The following is an 18,061-nucleotide window of genomic DNA, read 5'->3' as shown; positions in this document are numbered from 1 at the left end:
TGTACCCAGGGTAGCTTTTCTCTGTTTAGAAAGTCCTGTTGCATGTATACACCAGACTTGATATCCTGAAGGGCATAGTTCAAAGATTTGACACAAATATTATGTAACGCAGCTGTAAATTTTGATTTTATTGCTGTGGTGAGCACTCTACTAAAATGCAGTTTTTCATATGATTTAAACGGCCAGCAAAAACATTTAAAAAGCCCCTTGCAACATTCTGTGTTTTTTAAATCATTTTTATCATAATAATGTATGTAAGTAGATATGCTCATTTATTTAAAAATGCAAGACAATGCATGTGTATAATATTTCTTTGTAGGGTGTATGCACTGTAAGTCATTTAGTTCTTTTAGAAGAGAGAGACAGTGAGTGAGAAAGAAAAACTTGAGTAATAATACCAGAATTTTCATTAAGAGGAGCACTTGCTTCCCTAAGATGGAGGTAATTGTGTCTTAAGATTGGTGTCTTAAGAATGTAGATGGTACTGTGTGATGTTTCCAAATGAGATTAAAACCATAATGGGGTGGAAGAAGATGTTCATAGGATTTCAAGTGGGAATAGATATTTAGTTGTGCAAGTATTCTGTAAATAAAGATCATGTTAAGAACCTTTAGTCATAGTAGGTTTTCATGGAATATTGATTGTCCATTATATTACATACTTATGTTAAATTTCTATTACATTGAAATTTTGAAATTTCCTCCTCCATGAATTATATTGGGAATTCCACAACTCTTTAAAAAACTGGTCACCTGGTCTGTGAATGTTTTGGTTTAAATCTTTGAATGTGGTATCCTAGAGTTAGCACCGCCTACTGTTTTCTCATGGAAAAATAATATTGTTCTTAAATTCAGTAAGCAACCCACCCTGATTCTGATGAACTTAATCATGCAAACTACTTTTTACTGCTTACTGAGAGGAAATAAAAAGTGTTTCACTGGGAGAGAGGGTTTGGGGTGAAGGTAGAGGATGAGGGAAAGAAGACACATAAGATTAAATTGGCTTCTGGACCACTAACTGACCTTAAATATTTTATTATCTGAATGCAACAAAGAAATAGTCACAAATTTTAAACAACCTGCTGAATTTGCTAGAACTTTTCTAGGGGATGCCAAATTTGGACATTTTGAAAAATCCTGTATTACTGAATTAACTTTACATTTTTTGTCCCAGTCTTGAACATTGTAGAGAAAAAAAACCCTACCTGGGGTTCTGTCTTGAGTGTGTGGTCTGTCCAAGAATTTTTAAATGGAGAAATTTTAATCATTAAAAGTAAACATTTAATTATTTCTTATTTTTATCCTTACATGATTATAAGCAAGCAAGTAGCACGCTGATTTTTTTCTTAGTGTGCATCAAGCAGCCACACTGTGGTGGTGTTAGATATAAGGGGGAAAAGTTTCAAACACATATTTATAAAGGCACTCAATTACAAAAGATATGTTGCCTTTTTAAAAAAAGATAGTTTATTTTCTCTAATTTTTATGAAAGGCTAGTGGTTAAAAGAGCTACCAAATTTGTGCAAAACAATGATGCTATCAGAATGTGAAAATAATGGAATAGAAAAAGAATGCACATACATTTGATATACAAAAAAATTATATTTTCCTAGTTAGAAAAATTGCATGCTATATGAATAATTGTTTCTTAACTAAAACAGTCATTTTTTTAAAGCAGCTAGCAAGAAGTGTGTGGAAAAGCTCCTATATCTGTTACATTCTTGAAAGCATTTGACTAAAGCAAATGCTTTGCTTACTGTTTACAGATATTGTAAGCACTAATTATACAGTGCATCAAATCGAATAAAACTCTACACTGGAAGCAGAAGAGAAGTGAAATGAGTATTTAGAATTGTTTACATGCTAAAAAGGAAATTGAAAATATTTTACTTACAATTTAATTAATTTATTCTCCTCTCTGACTTTTCAAAATTTTATTTTTAAATGATGATTAGCTGTGACTTTAAAAAATACAGCTATTTTCTTCACTTCTTTTATCATATTGCCATTAAGAAAATTCTATTTTGTGTATGAAAAACTGAGGTAATGTTGAAATGTATTCTTCAAGTTGTTTATGGAGCTCCGAAAGAAATTAAAAATTAATCTAAAAAATTCCTTACTGGTCTGAAGTTGTTGTTATTATTTTCTAATTGTTTCATTATTATTATCATTTGCTACTTCTAGTGACATGCATAAATACCTTTAAAATCCTATTTTCATAATTCGGTGTGACGTTTTAATAAACTTCGGTAATTGACAGTGGCAACAAACTTTCACATTAGTGACAATGAGGGCAATTACTTTTACTACATCATGACTTTGAGAACAATAATTATTAAATAAAATTTAAGTAATAGTTTGATTATTGAATGTACCAGAAACTAATTACATATTTAGCAAGTCTTACATAAATGTCTGTCATCACTCCTCTTTTTATTATTAAGTCTTGACATGTAGAATACATATATATAACCCAGCTATTGCCAACTTTTAGTAGTTCTGCTTTTTCGTGTAGCTTTTTAGATTTTCAAGAAAATATTGGGGAATTTTTTTGTTGTTTTGTTAGACTCTTGTTAAATAGCAAACTTACATTGTGGAAAATTGATTTTGTGCTTTTCTTATTCTCCCATAAAATTAAAGGTTTTTAATTTATGTATGATGCAGTTATTCTGGGACTGCATTCTGGAAAATATAGAGGTGTTGATTTCCTTTTTCTTTCCATTCCTAGGCATAGAGAGGGCAGTGGGAGAACTTCAGTTAGTGTTTAGGATAAATGTCTTCTGGACTGTCCTTGGAGACTCCGCAGCTGGGGTCAGGACTGCAAGATTTATTTCTTGGGCCGTGTATAAATCTAAATGGAGAGGAGAATTTTAGCGGAGATCATAGGAACGTTATCCTGCTTTTCTGAAAGATGCAATGGAATGCCTCAATATGCACCTTCATATTAAAGAAAAACTAGAGATTTTACTTGCATCAATATGTTTCATAAAATTACATATGACTCATCCATCTATCTATATATTTTTTTCTTGCTCAGAATAATGTAGTTGAATATTTTGTTTAAACTTCAGCGGTGGAAATTAATTGCGTTTGTACCTAATCCATGTATTTAGAGAAAATATTTATACACATTTTGGTAGCCATATGCTAAATTATAACTGGAGCAACATATTTTTGAGTCAGTTTGGAAATTGTTAACAGGCTGGAGTAGGGAAAGGCTACTTTTTCATTAAATCAAGAAGAGAGGGAAAGAAAAGTAAGACTACATTTATTGATGTGTCAGATACATGCACTTCGATGTGTCCTTCCCCTCCATGAGTGATACCATCATTTTTATATTTTTGGGGAAACTGAAACTTGGAGAGATATGTAATTTGCTCAAGGCTCCATAGGTAGTAGAGGGACAAATGATAGGAATGTCTGAATTGACACCATGTGTCTCTCCCTCTGTACAGGGATGCTCCATTTGTAGAGATGAAATGTTGTTTGTTTCCTTTTACCTAGCATAAAACAACTGCTATGTATGTATTCTTGGTACATTATTTAAAATGACTGTATTTTGGTAAGTTTTTACTACTGAGTGCTGTGGCCAGAAATAACAGAAAATGGCACCATTTACACAGAGACTCTTTACTGGTGCTGAAAGGGCCTTCAAGTGACCATGCCATCACACAGCTCTCCAGGACCGTAGGATTTTCTGAACAGACCCAATACGTGGACATTTGTGAGAAGCCACTCATGCTCTGTGGTCAGGACAGAATAGATGGTTCTGTGTCTATGGTGGCTTTGATGAGGTTGTGGGAAAAGCACTACATAAATATTTAGTACAAAATGCAGTCTCTACTCTTGAAGCTTTTGCAGTGTGATGTGGAAAGTTATTCTTTTGTAAAGGAAAACTGAACAGCCAATTCTTTCATAACACAGTAAATCTATAAATATGGGTGTCTCTTCTGTCTACCAACATCTCACTATCAATATCTTCTCCACCTCAGAATTTCACTGTTACACATATTTGTATGTGACATTTTTCAAGCTCATTTTATCTGTTTGTTAAAAACATAAAACACATATAACTGCAAGATGTTATTTTAGGATGCTGTTTTTAATTGCCTCTTCAGATGTGTGAAAAAGGATTTTATTATTAAATAGTTTCCTTGGAACTTAAAAATCATATTTTTCAGTAAAGAATAGGAAATATAAACTATAGAAGAGGCAGTGTGAATGAACGTGATGCAATGAATTTCAAAGATGATGGTCAATCTGCAAGTCCATAAAATCAGTGAATTTGGAGGCCAAGGTGAAGGGACTATCAAATGCTGCTTTTGAGTTTTGGAATCTGGATATCTTGAAAACCAGGAGTATAAAACAAAACAGGAGAAAATAAAAATATCTAGAAGAGGGCCTGGTTTGGTTGGGGGTGGGAGAATGGTTCAGTTTTGGACATATCACTGACATGAAGTTCTAATATTAACCTGGATAAAATGTCCAATATGCAATTGAAATTCAGATCTAGAGCTGGAAAGCACACTGAAAACTAGAGAAAGATGTTACAAAATTACCTACATTAAAACTTTAGGGGGCAGACCTTTGGGAAACACCTGCATTTTTCTGAGTGGATGTAAAGGGATCTGGTTAAAGGAAGAGAAAGAGAAAAAGGAGGATAGCCACTGAAGCTTGGGAGGAGTGTGTGTGTGTGTGTGTGTGTGTGTGTGTGTGTGTGTGTGTAGAGAGAGGAGTGTTGTTCAGCAAGGCTGATGTTGTATAGGCTTGAAGGAAGATGAGATCTGAGAAAAAGGTCCTTGAATCTGTGATTAAAATCTATTAATTTTAAGAAGAAACTAAATGAATGAGACATATTAGACTTAAATAAGTGAAAAAACATTCCATGATTCTGGATATGGTGTGACAGCATCATAAAGAGATCAGTTCTCAAGATTGTATGTGTCACATTCTTATGTGGGGTGTGTGTGTGTGTGTGTACATGCATTTGAGCATGTAACATGACTAAATAGGACGACCAGTAAGAAGATTTTCTGGAACTAGGTAAATTGATTTTAAATTAAATATAGAAGAAATAGAAAAAGCAAGAATAGCTAGGGTAACTCAGAAAAAGAAGGGCAAAGGGGGCTAAGCTATCAGATATTAAAATATACTGTACATATTTTAAAAATAGATTTACTAACTCTGTCTCCTTACTTCCAAGCAATGTTTCTTCAGCAGCAATGAGCACATCTAGTGCACAAATTATGGTTTCTAAATACCATTTCCCACTCAAGGGGACCAAACTTTCTGGAGAGTTTGCTGATTTTAAGTCCGGGCAGAAAAAGTATAAGATGAGCCTGGGATCTCTCATTGTGCCAGGAAGTGAGGAAATGACCCCAGACAAATAAGGTTGTATAAACCTTATTTGTAAACTGTAACTGTAAATAGGAACTAGCTTGAAGAGCCTCCCAGTTGCCAAATTCAGATAAATTTGAATATCAGTGGTTGTTGGTTCCCAATGTCAGGTGAAATTAGAAACTGGCCCCTGTACAGGGAGGGCAAAGAGAGACTGTAGAAAGAGGCAGACTACTCCAACTTGGTAGGTGGCAGTTTTAATAATCAGGACAACTTATGTACAAGGCTTTTCTTAGGTGGCTGCAAGGCAAATCGATTTCTGCATCCACGCACCAGGATCTTAAAAGTTTATTCAGATTTCCCCCACTCTCTGAAAGTGGAGCGTTGCCGTGAAACCTTTTGTAAGCCGAAGTGGTGTAAAGAGAAGAAGCAATTACCCTAGGACACATCTTGCTAATAGATGCACAAAATAAATCAGGATAAAGCACAGATGCTCACAAACACAATTAAAGGTACGGGGGCTTGCTGCTGAGATGCTGAGTGTAATTCCTGCAAAGGGAACTTGGCGGTGCCACTCTCAATGCTCTGGTGTGTGCTGTCTCTATGAGGCTCGATGCAAAATAATGAATGCTATTTTCGCTTCTTGATTTTATTCATAAAACGAAAATCCTCTTTGGATTTCTTTCAGTTAGTGAAAATGGGTACTAATGCAGGTCTTTAGTAAATGTGAAGTGGGGGAATCCCTGTATAGAAGCCTTGATGGGGTTCAGTCATGTAACCAGTCCAGATGTTCTTAACAACACATTGCTTTCTCAAGACTGAGTCCTGGAAGTGCCTAAATATGCATTCCAAGTGTTAGTGGAAGAGGGTCTGGAGACCCCTCCTCCCGTGGGCCTCGGTTGTTGGTAAGGACGCAAAGAAGAATTTGAGGTCTTAACTGTTGCAAGAGAGTTTATTGAAGATACGGAGAGAACAGAGAGAACACCTCAAGAGAGAGGCGGGCCAGGCCAAGAAAGGCAGTGGCCCGGGAGGGCTGGGGTATAGAGTTTTTAAGGCAAGGTTGTTGATTGACAGTTTTGATTGACAGCTGCAGGTTATATAACAAGAGGCTCTGCTGCGCATGTCCTTCCCATAATTCAATCTGTTATAATCAGATGTATGTATTCGTAGAATATTTATGAACATTTAATGAACCTAATGGCCGTCAAAGTTTATCTATGGACATGATAGCGTGAGGTGTGTACATGGGCCAGAGTGCGGAAGGTCCCTCCAGTCGGCCAGTGGGGGATCTTTCTGGTCCCCTGACTGTTTTGGAGTACTGATGGGGGCATGTTTGGGGCCGGGTTGGCAGATTGTTTGGCAGGATTAGGCGGCTATGGGGCGCACCACCTCTTGTTGCTCAGGGCTAGCTTCCTGCCTAACACAAGGACAGGAGAGGGGGTAGGAAGCCTCTGATTGTTTGGATCCTACTCTAGGGTCAACCAGTGGTCACATCCTCTCAGTGACCTCCTCCAACAAGAGTGACTGTAACAGACTGTAAAACATTGAATAAAGCCCATGAGTCCATCCTGATACTCTAAATAAAAAAAAAAATATTAATAAATCGATTCTGAAAATAATATAAATTGAAATAAATGGTTGGCTTTCCTATTAGGAGGAACTCTTGTTTAGTTGATGAAGGACAGCTCTTCTTTACAAAATATGTAAGTGTAAGAAATGCTAGAATTAGCTGTTTGTAATTCACATTGAAATAAATGATTCAAGCAAGAATCATCAACAGGTGCTAAAACCATTAGTTACAAATATTTTGGGGAATAACGTGTTCTCCTTGTGCTCAAGGATTACTTTTTTTTTTTTTTTTTCACTGCTGTGGCCTCTCCCGTTGCAGAGCACAGGCTCTGGACACGCAGGCTGAGCGGCCATGGCTCACAGGCCCAGCCGCTCCACAACATGTGGGATCTTCCTGGACCGGGGCATGAACCTGTGTCCCCTGAATCGGCAGGCGGACTCTCAACCACTGCACCACCAGGGAAGCCCAAGGATTACTTCTTAATTGCATTTGGCATTTACCTTAAAGAGCTGAGTGATCGAACCCGGTGTCACTAATAGCCTGAGGTCATAAGCCTCTTGATGGATGCAGTATGAAGTCTTCAGAGCCATTTGTGAAATATTGTTGCCAGAATGTTTTAAGCTGAATCTAAAACCTATTTAGGCTTAACTTCTAATTTACAGAAAAATACAGGGAAAGTGGAAGCTGTTAAACTGAACCATGAGGAAATAATCATACAAATTCACAGGGCTTAGTATTTTTCATGAAGATACCAGACATGTGGCCTAGTCTCTTCAAAAGACATTATCACTGTGGGGAGACTTTTCTAGATTAAAAGAGACTAAAGACAACCAAATGCAGTGTTTGGAGCTTTATTTGATCTCAGTTTTTTTAAAAAGGCTATAAAAAAGATCAAATTTTGGTAGAATTGGGAAAATTTGCACATGGGCTAGGTTATAAGTGATATTAGGAGATGCATGCTGAATTAGTTAGGGATAAATGCCATGATGTTTGCAACCTAATTTCATATAAGTCATGGTAAAGTGTGTGTCTGTAAATCAAATCATTTGTTAATAATTTTTGAATCCAGGGAGTGATTATTCAGATTTTATTGTATTATTCTTTCAAATTATCTGTTTGTTTGAATATTTTCAGTAAAAGTGTTGAAAAGTCTGTTAGTTGTCATTGAGAAAAAATGTGCATATTAGGGTTAAATACAAGCAGAAATCCAGTTGTCCATGTTTAAGGTCACATGGGCTCTTTGAAGATATGAAGACAAGAAGTAAGTTCAGTTAAGTGTTAATTGTAGAAATGAAATATTATTCAAGGGAGTAATATTATTGGAGGAGGGATTATTTTTAAGCCATAATAAAGGATCTATGGATGTGTATTTACCTTTTTCAGGATGGAACTCCCTTAGCAAGAAGAGATAGAGGTATTGGGGGAGGAAAGTAATTTTCAGGAGCAAGTTTCAGAATGTTCTAAGAAGGTTGGTATGATCAGTAGTAGCACAAGAAGAGGCTGGTCACATCTTAGAAGAGGAAGGGAATTGTATCAGTTTGTTAGTTAACTAAATTCATTATTTATTCAGCCCTGTACTGGAGGATGGGGACTCAGTGGTAAGTAAGACTAGTTAAGGACCCTGCCTGCAGGGAGTTTGCCATCTAATGATTAGTTTTCTCAGGTAAACTCAAGGTGGTAGGTTGAGATTAACTAGCATAGGGATAGGAATTTAGCAGAGAATATGCAAGAGGTCTATACAAAGAGTCTACAGCCATAAGGAGGAAGTTGGCAAAATTAACCATTTGTTTTCACTAGCTGACACAATTGCATCACTCTCTCTAGCAACGCAACATGTAATTTGAATGGGTCAACAAACAATTGATTTTTCCTTGATTAGGAGATTAGCAAGGCACGCATAACGTAAAGCAAAGAGCTGGGCTTTCTAGGTGTAGTAGATATTTTATTGCAGACTGACCATAAATCTGGGCTGGGGAAGGAGGCAAGGGCAGCTACAGAAGATGAATCGACTAAGAACAGAGAAGATTTGGGAGCCTGAAGGTCAAAATGAAAAGTAATAGTAAGTTCACTGTTTTTAATAGGATAAGAGAGGTGCAAGGATGGATGGTTTTGATCAGAGGAGAATATTGTATTTCGAGATTTTGAAAGTGGAGCACAGTCAAATGATGACACATTTCAGAGTTTGGGAAGGCATGCAGCTAACTGAGGCAGTTGCTGCTGATGTTGAGAAGTTGAAAGTGTTGTGAGGAGAAGCTGAGTGTTGAAGGGGTCACTTTTAACAGCTTTTAAAAGTTCATAAGGGGATGACAGGGAAAAAAGTGAAACGGAAAACTTTGAAACGTGCTGAAAGTGTCAATGACATTCTTGGAAGTTTATGATCAACTGATGCCATAAAGGAATTTTTTTTCTTTTGTGACTGATGGGATTTTAGTCCTTTCTTTTGGAACATTATGAAAGCTGTATGTATATATATATATATATATATATATATACACACATATATAGTATGTCTATATAGTATATATATATGTATATATATATATATACATATATATGTATATATAGTATGTGTGTGTGTGTGTTTATCTTGTTTGTGTTTGATTAGAATTATTAGGTAATACAGAAATAAATTCTGCAATGATACTGCAACCCAAAGTTGAATGTTATAAGAACATAACTGATCAAAACCAAAAATATAGAATACTGCAGTTCAGTACTTTCTAAATAGAGCAATAAATGACTCATATTTAAAAGAACATTATAGAGTATCTGTTATATATTTTGGAGTTCAGTTCAAACTCCTTTATTAAAATCAGACGTCCAGTTGGCAGGTAGATAGACAGTAGCACTTGCTACTGCCAGTTCTGTTGCTGCACTGCTACTGCTTCATTCCATTTATAGATCATCCCTCCTGGATCAGACTGATTGCTAAGTGCTTAGTCATGTTGTGCCTCATCTTTGTAACACCATGAAGGAATTTATTATTACCCTAGATGGTAATATCAGGAGGAAATTGAAGATCAAACAAGTGACTTGTCAAATGTCCCACTGCTGTCAAATGGCTGAGTAAAGACTTGAACCCAAGACATTTTGGCTTCACAACTTGAGTTACACCACTGTGCCTTATTTAAAAGGTGGAGAAAAAGGGATACTTTGATGTGTACATCAATAGGTCAGTGACATTTGTGTAACAAAATAGACACACTCACAACAGCTCCCTATGTACAGAAGATTTAAAAACACACAATGCTTTCAGTTGGAACTGTGCTGCTATATATGTTCCAGTTCTTGTTTTCTCAGAGTCTTCCATAGTGTTTCTGCTCTGGGCATAATTGGTGAGATTTTGAACACTTGTTCGTTCATTCAGCCAATATTTGTTGGGAATCTACCAAATCTAAGTCACTGCGTTTTAGAGATTTAAAGTTTCAAAACAAGACCAGACATTGGGCCTACCCTCATGAACTGACCATCTACTTGGGGAAGGAAATGGTACATGTGAAAAGTGGCAATGCATGAAGTTATCAGAATTAAACAAAGTAACAGTGATTACTTATGGTTATTTAGGTCATTAAGACCCTTGAAAATTTTGGAAGCAATGCTTCTCCCTCTTCTCCAATGACTTGGCAAGGTCCTCAGGTTGGGAGATTTGACAGTACTCTCTTGACATTGTTATCCAAAGTCAGGAACATATGGGAGCGTACAGGGGAAATGTGTAGCAGGAAAAGTGTTATAAAAGGGCCAAGGAAGAGGACAAAAGCAACACAAGATTTAGAGAGGGCTATCTGGAAAGAAAATTGGGAGATGACAGGAATGATAGATTTTTGAGGAGCAAAAGAGGCCAGCAGAAAATTAATATGTGTGTGACTTTGTATTCATGCACATTTTATGCCCTAAAATAGAGTCCAGTGTTTGACAAAATGAATTTTATTTTGGAATATGTTGAGATTATTTAATATTTCAAATAAAAATATCTTATCAGAAACAAATATTATAAAAACTGTAAAATGAGTTCAGAAATATCTATGCTTTTTGCTCTTCCAGATAGTATAGTTTTAGTAATAATTTAGATTAGTGAACCAATAAAATATGAGAACATTTTGTTGTATTTAATTTCTGAACCCATACCATCATGTTTGCAGTCTTTTTATTTCAGAATCACTAGATCTTCCTTTCCTGTTCCAGACCTCTCTCCTGACATTGTTGCAGCTCTAGAAAGGAAAAATGAAGAAGAAAAAAGAAAAAGTAGGAGAGGGAGGAGGGGAGATAGAGGAAGAATGCATATAAACTTTCATTATAACTCTGTGTGTTATTACTGCCTACAGGTTGTACCTCTATATTTTTACGTATCCCTGATCAATATCAATTTTTACTTAAATCAAGTTACTCTGCTTTGTCTTCATCTATTATTTACTTTACAAAAATGTCATCTTTACAAAAATGTCATCTCACCATACTGTGCTCCCCAAAGTACCACTGTGACATTTTGCTTTTTTATAATATTTGGTGAATTCTTAAATGTATCTTTTTTGTGTATACCATATGTTCAACTACTGTCACAAATTTCTTCACGAAGAAAGATTATGTGGGTATTTCCAAAATCATTTCCAAAAATAATTTACTCTTAAAACATAATTTTAGTAAGCAAAAAGAGTATTCACTATTATTAGGTTTAAAAAATAATATATAATTGCTATTTAAATTCTTACTATGGACTAGGCAAACAAAAACATGCCTAGGTCTCTGAGGTTCCTTATTTCTGTTCCTATTTTATAGATAATAGACTGGGGAATGGAAAATCAATGAGATTAAGTTACTTGCCCAAGGTGACAGAGCTAGTAAGTAGGAGAGCCAAAACTTCAGCCCAGGTCAGTCTGATGAGAGGCTCTGAATTCTAACCCACTAGGTTACTGTCATCTCATAATATATGCTGTGTTACCTAAGATTTTATTATTTACAAATATGACCCTTTGTCTTAGTCTGTTAGGGTTGTTATAATTATACCATAGACCAGGTGACTTACAAAGAACAGAAACTTTTTCTCACAGTGCTATAGGCTGGGAAGTCCAAGATCAAGATACTGGCAGATTCAGTGTCTGATGAGTCTTTCTGGTTCATAGACAGCTGTTTTCATGTTTCATCCTCACTTGACAGAAGAGGTGAGGGAGGAGCTCTCTGGGGTCCCTTTTATATTGGCACTGATATCATTTATAAGGTCTCCACCCTGTGACATAATCACTTCCCAAAGGCCTCACATCCTAATACTCTCATATTGGGGGTTAGGGTTTCAACATACGAATTTTGAGGGGACATAAACATTCAGTCCATAACAGTCTTTCATCTGATGTTGATTTTTTTTTTTTGGCTGGCAAAACGTGTGTTGACCCCTTAGCATGTCTTCAAAGCCATTGACCTCAGATAATGTTCTCAATATACAGTTATTGAACAGTTGCTACCTTGATTCAAGCCAGCTAAAGTAACAACAGTTTATACGTTTTACTCCCATCTCTCCCTTATAGCTCTTGTGTCTAGTGTCTCAGGGTAACATAAACAGTTCAGGATGAGGAAGGCCATATGGCTGGAAATCAACTGTATGAAGCCCTTTCCTGTTCAGGACTTAAGGACTGATCTGTTTAAGTTTGAATTGGAGAGGATTCTAAAAATATTATAACCTGAAAATATTGCACAATCCCCCTCCAACACATATGCAGGGTGTTTGGAAGAGAAACCCCTGCCGCTCTTTTACCTGGATGTTTTATCTTTTCAATATGCCTTGATTCCACTACAGCACATTATTTGAAGGAACAAGTAACCTAAATTCAATGTATCTTTGGTAGGGGATGTGGGGACTAGAAATAGCAGAGCTTTTCTAAAACACTAAGTTAGCAATAAAAAGAACAAAGAGAAATCCATAATTTCAAGGCATTTATCTTTGTGCATATGCCTTAAAAAGTGTGGTCTGAGAAGGAGAAAAATAGCAAATTACAAGTTTTAATCAATCCAGCAAATAAATGATGAGTATTATGTTAGTTTGCTAGGGCTGCCATAACAAGATACTGCAGACTGGGGGCTTAAACAACAGAAATTTATTTTCGCACAATTCCAGAAGCTAGAAGTCCAAGATCAAGGCGTCAGCAGGTTTGTTTGTTTTGGGACCTCTGTCCTTGACTTGCAGCCTTCTTGCTGTGTCCTCACATGACTTTTCCTCTATAAGCTCACATCCTTGGTGTCTCGATCTCCAGTAATACTTGGTTAGATCTGACCCATATGATCTCATACTACCTTAATTACCTCTCAAAGGCCCCATCTTTATATACAGTCACATGCCCAGGTACTGGGGGTTAGAACCTTAACATGCAGATTTTAGGGACGTGTGATTCAGTACTTAACAAGTTTCAAGTATTCTAAGCACTGTGGGAAATACTAGGAAACTAGATCACAGTTCTGGATTTCAAGGAGTTTGCATCCATGACATTAGTGTGTGGATGATCTGGAGGTAATTCCAACCTTTCTCATGGTACCTAAAATTAGGAGACCTCATTTGAGTAGCTGGGGAAGTGTTTTTTACTCAGTCACTCAAAAACTACTCATTTTTGTGCTTTCCTGGTGGCGCAGTGGTTGAGAGTCCGCCTGCCGATGCAGGGGACATGGGTTCTTGCCCCGGTCCGGGAAGATCCCACATGCCGCGGAGCGGCTGGGCCCATGAGACATGGTGGCTGGGCCTGTGCGTCCGGAGCCTGTGATCCGGAACAGGAGAGGCCACAAGAGTGAGAGGCCCGCGTACTGCAAAAAAAAAAAAGACAAAAACAAACAAAAAAAAGCTACTCATTTTAAGGGGCACTTTTCTTACTAGAAAATTTAATTATTTCATCAAGACTATCTACATGCGACACTGGAAAAACAGTTCAGTGGGAGCATATGATTAAGGGTTGAATCAATGTTATAAACATTCAAATTAGAGGACAATATGAATTTAGGTTTTTAAGTGAGTAGTTGAAGTTATCATTTGATAGAATAACTGACTGATGCATTAGGAATAGGGAGCACAAGTTTGGAATTGTCTCTGTGGAGGTGATATGTAATAGTTGAAATGCAAATGCATGAATCTGAGAATAGGGAATAGTAGGCAGGGAAGAGCTTCTTGTATAGCATTTATGTCCAATGTTAGTGGGTGAAAGCAAGGCAAACCAGTGAGGAAGTTGGAAAGATTGTGTAATTCTGTGGAAGCTGAGGGAGAAATTATTAAGGAAAATTGGTCTATCAAAAATAGAGTCTATCAAAGTAGAGTTCACAATTTGCTGTTTAAAAAGGTTATTAATACATTTAATTTGTTAAAGTATTATTAGGAGCAAAGATTTTAGCTGCAAAATCCTGTTACCAACTGTCAAGTATAGATCAAATTCACCATTTTTCAGTCAACAATTTGAGTTTCCCTTATGTATGGTGGCAAACATATCCCATGACTCTAAGGAACACTGAAGTTGATTGGCTACACAAAGTTCTTTTCTGTAAAGTATTAAATTGTGAAATCAGTAATGAGAGTATTTGCATTAGAAAGTTGTCATTACTACAGGAACCAAAATCTTTTAGAGTTATTATTATTATTATTATTTTTACAAAATAGTAGTTTAAAAAAAGTCAGAATTTTCTATCTTTATATCTAGGTAAATCAGAATATACTAACAAATTTAGAAAAGTTATCATGAGTTATTATTTTCTCCTCAAAATGTAATTAGTACATCAATCAACCTTTTCAGACTTACTCTCTGAGCTGAAAGAGCTTAACTGTGCCTGGTAAATTTTTTAACTAGTCAGTTCTTTGCATTGTTGTACTTGTGATGGTTCTTAATACCTTCAGGAGGAGCATGGGCTTTCCAGAAGGAGGGTTCTCAACTCCTCAGGAAGGGAGAACCTTGGAAGGGCCTTACAAGTGCAGGCACAAGGACCTGTGTGTAATTCCTGCCCTGGCCTTTGTGCTCAATCACACTTTCTTTGAGCTTCAGTTTCCTCATCTGTAGAGAGTGGCATTAAATTCCTTTACCCTGGGCTTCCCTGGTGGCGCAGTGGTTGAGAGTCCTCCTGCCGATGCAGGGGACACGGGTTTGTGCCCCAGTCCAGGAAGATCCCACGTGCCGCGGAAAGGCTGGGCCCGTGAGCCATGGCCACTGAGCCTGCGCGTCCGGAACCTGCGCTCCGCAACGGGAGAGGCCACAGCAGTGAGAGGCCCGTGTACCGCCAAAAAAAAAAAAAAAAAAAAAAATTCCTTTACCCTGTCTGATTATTGGGATGATGGACAAAAATGAGCACTTAAATAGTGTTATTCAAATCTATTATTTATTTAAATGTGTAATTTCAAAAAAAATAAGGAAGTTTTAAATCAGGGCTCACAAGGCTGAAATTGCTCTTTTTTGACATAAAAGCGTTCTCGAACATGGCTACCTGAGAGTAGCAGCCCTGTCTAAATATGAAGTCTTTTGTTTCTAACATTTTGTATCTAGCAATCTGGGCGGAAAGAGATAAATAAGAAAGAAGGAGATGGAAGATCGTATCGGCTACATGAAGTTACCATCCCTTTGGGAGTTATGCAATGCTCTGCTTTAATATTTATTTATTTATTTATATATTTATGGCTGCATCGGGTGCGGGGTCTTTCGTTGCTCTGTGCAGGCTCTTCGTTGGGGCGTGCAGGCTTCTCTCTAGTTGTGGAGCGCGGGTCCCAGAGTCCGTGGGCTCTCTAGTTGCAGCATGCAGGCTTAATTGCCCCACGGTATTTGGAATCTTAGTTCCCGCTGGACCACCAGGCGAGTCCCATGCTCTGCTTTAATTTTGAATTAGAGAAGCTTGTTGCATACACACACACACACACACACACACACACACACACTAATAGTAATAAATAAAAACATTAAAAACGAGTTAACTAACAAATATTGCAAATATAGTCCCTCCCCTCAAAAAGCTCTTCATGTCAGATATTACAAGGAGACTATTTTTTCAGGAGGTATTGTCTTTTGGAAATTTGCTGACATCCAACAGATTCACATGCAGTTTTCAAAACACCACTGCTTACTGAACAAAATACACCGCTGGCTCTTTGTGAGTATCCTTTCACTGGACACTTTGTGACCCCAGTTATAAACTCCATGGAAGCTTTTTGGTTTAAATCTGGTGTATTGTGAAAAGCACACCTTTCGAATCAGACAGATCTGGACTCAGATACCGATTGGCTTTGCATCCTAATCTTTGAAAGCTTTCTTTTGTCATCTGGAAAATGGGGATGATAATATCTAACTCTAATGGCTGCTGTAAGCATCACCTTTCATAAACTGAACCACCACATGGCAATGTTTTTTATAAATGATGGATTCTGTCTTTTAACTCAGTGGCCTTATATCGAGTTTAGAAGCATCTGAGAGCAGAAAAAAATCCTCTGTGCTCTGACTACAGCTTTCAGACTCAGATTTCTGGGGATTTATGGTGGAGCTTGGAAGTCTGCATATTAAAATTACCCTGGTTTTATTTTAAGGTGCTATTGGGATGGCAACCAGTGTTATAATCCCATCAGGTAAATAAAAAACGTTACAAAGTAGATTTAGCATTCTGGTGTAGTGTTCCTTTACCTTGCCACCCCCACCTGTGTGTGTGTGTGTGTGTGTGTGTGTGCACGCGTGCGTGCTTGTGTGTGTGTATATGCACGTGTATATGTTCCAATACAATGACTATTTCTGAATAGGCAACTATCATTATTTGTACAGTATGCTGCTTCTCTGTACTCTCATCTTATTTGCTTTTGGTTGACAACTTAGGTAGTGTGATTATGAATTAATGCAGCTACTTTTCTCCTATGGCAAAACCTACACAAAGGCAGTTATTAAAGAGGAGTATGACAACAACATTGGAATAAGTGTATATCTGTGAAGCTGATAACTTTGGATTGACAATACAGACATCAGGGTCGATATTCTGATATGTTTTAAAAATGAATCTCACTTCTTTATATGCTCTCTAGTTTTATAGCCTCAGAACTGTACAAGCTTAGTCATAAATATACATATGTGTATATATATGTCTTGTTATTTTTTATAATTTAAAATTACTTTTGCAGAGTCTATATTAACAGCTGATAAGCCTTTAAGTCTTGATAACATTTTGATAACTGGTATTCAATACATTATAGATTTCTCACAATGGATATTTTTTACCAAACTTCTTATATTACTATACCATACTATAAGCCTCGATAGAGCTAGTGGCAGCACGAACTGCTTCTCTTTCTCAATTAATGCATCGTCCATAAGAAACATTATTCCATTAGCCTCCAAGAAAGACAAGGCTACTATGATGTAAACAAAATATATACAAGTACTTATTGAAGAATGCAAATAGAAATGGAGTGTACATCATCTGCTCTTCTGAGTCATTCCCTCTACCGGAGCAGAAAATGGAGAAATGCTCATAATATAGTACTGTGCTTTGTTTTACTCATTTGAAGAATCCAAGTAAGGTCATGGGCCACTGAAAGTTTATTTGTAGTTGGCTCAACATTTTTTATTACATTTTATTTTCACAATCTTAGTTCTTTAAAATGAGACTCTGTACTGATCATGCTTATATGAGAGACACACGTACATAGATTATCCACTTTGTTTCCATAAATTGCAGCAGCAGCAGCAGCATCATAACCAACTTTGCCTGCCTAAGGTGTGCTTGGCAGTGATATACAATGGCTAGTGTAATCTCCATGTTGTTCATGTAATTCTAGTGAGTGATAATAGAGTTGTGTATGATGTTAAATGTTGGTTTCTTCCTTAATGTATTTTATAATTTCATGATGAGAAGTAAAAATCAGCACTAATACCTGAATACAACCATGTGCCAGGTATTCTGTAGTCATTGTCTCTAGTATTGACACGATCCCTGAAAGGTAGGTGTTTTATTATCCCCATTTTATAGATGATGGAACTGAAAATTTAGGTCACTTGCCCTATGTCAGTCAGCAAGTAGCAGAGCAGAGATCGAAGCTGAATCCAGCTTCTGTACCCCGACACCGAAGTAAATCTCGGAGACAGAGTTTTGGGTGAAGTACAGAAGACCAGCTTTATTGCTTTGTCAGTCAAAGGGGGCCACAGCGAGCTAATGCCCTCAGAACTGTGTGTCC

At 37.0% G+C, this 18,061-nt stretch overlaps 1 protein-coding gene across 16 annotated transcripts in view; it reads left to right on the top strand.

The window, feature by feature from the left end:
* RALYL (RALY RNA binding protein like) overlaps positions 1 to 18,061 on the top strand; it is an 836,785-nt gene that overhangs the window by 2,748 nt on the left and 815,976 nt on the right. The window lies entirely within an intron of this gene.

The sequence above is a fragment of the Aethalodelphis obliquidens genome, unplaced genomic scaffold, assembly GCF_003676395.1.
Source record: "Aethalodelphis obliquidens isolate GAN/ISIS:26980383/991018 unplaced genomic scaffold, ASM367639v1 scaffold68, whole genome shotgun sequence".
NCBI lineage: Eukaryota > Metazoa > Chordata > Mammalia > Artiodactyla > Delphinidae > Aethalodelphis > Aethalodelphis obliquidens.
Note: the sequence above shows the minus strand (reverse complement) of the source record. Positions and strands in the feature narration are given on the sequence as shown.